Consider the following 874-nt stretch of genomic DNA (forward strand, 5'->3'; position numbering starts at 1 on the left):
AGAGGAGGCTCGGTCTTTGGTGCTGACAGAACCCGTTTCACTGAAGGTGCACTGGGCAGATGGGTCTGTACTAGACTAGAAACCGGAAACTGACAATGACAGATGACCGTTCGTGTCTATTGCATGCTTACTGAGTACCAGCCCGGTTTGTAAGCATGGTACGTGTGTTCATTCATTTATTTCTCACAGCTGCCTCTGAAATAGGACTTACTATTCTCCTCATTTTACAGAAGGAGGACACTGAGGCACCAAGCGTTCAGAGACTCAGGCTAACAGCATAGCAAGCAACCGACCCAGATTTCAACCTGGGAAGTTGAGTTCCAAATCTAGCCCCCATCTAGTTCCTAAATCTAGTTCCTGTCTAGCCCCAGCTGGGTCAGTTTGTTGCTGTGGGTCCTCAGGCCAGTGTCTCCCCCTCTCTGACTGGAAGCTTTTCTATACGCACAGTATACAGAAAAATTGCCAAAGTGGTGATCCTCGAGGTCCCTTCCAGTGGTGACATCCTGGGGTCTCGGGACCCTTCCCAGGAAGTTCCTCCTGATGATCTGCCCTTTGTGAGTGTCTTTTCTCAGTCTCCCTCCCACATCTCACGGCCAAGGCTCTCTGAAGTCCTAAGGGCGATGCCCAGGAGCTGGGCAGATGAAGAACAGTTGGGTGTGAATTAGACAAGGTGGGTGCTGGACAAACCCGTTTCTGTGCTGACGAGACAAAAGCAGGGGGCAGGGGCGCCTGTGTGGCTCAGTGGGTTAAAACCTCTGCCTTGGGCTCGGGCCATGATCCCAGGGTGGGATCCAGCCCCACATCAGGCTCTCTGCTCAGCAGTGAGCCTGCTTCCCTCCTCTCTCTCTGCCTGGCTCCCTGCCTACTTGTGACC

The sequence above is a fragment of the Neovison vison genome, chromosome 9 (assembly GCF_020171115.1).
Source record: "Neovison vison isolate M4711 chromosome 9, ASM_NN_V1, whole genome shotgun sequence".
Classification (NCBI taxonomy): Eukaryota; Metazoa; Chordata; class Mammalia; order Carnivora; family Mustelidae; genus Neogale; species Neogale vison.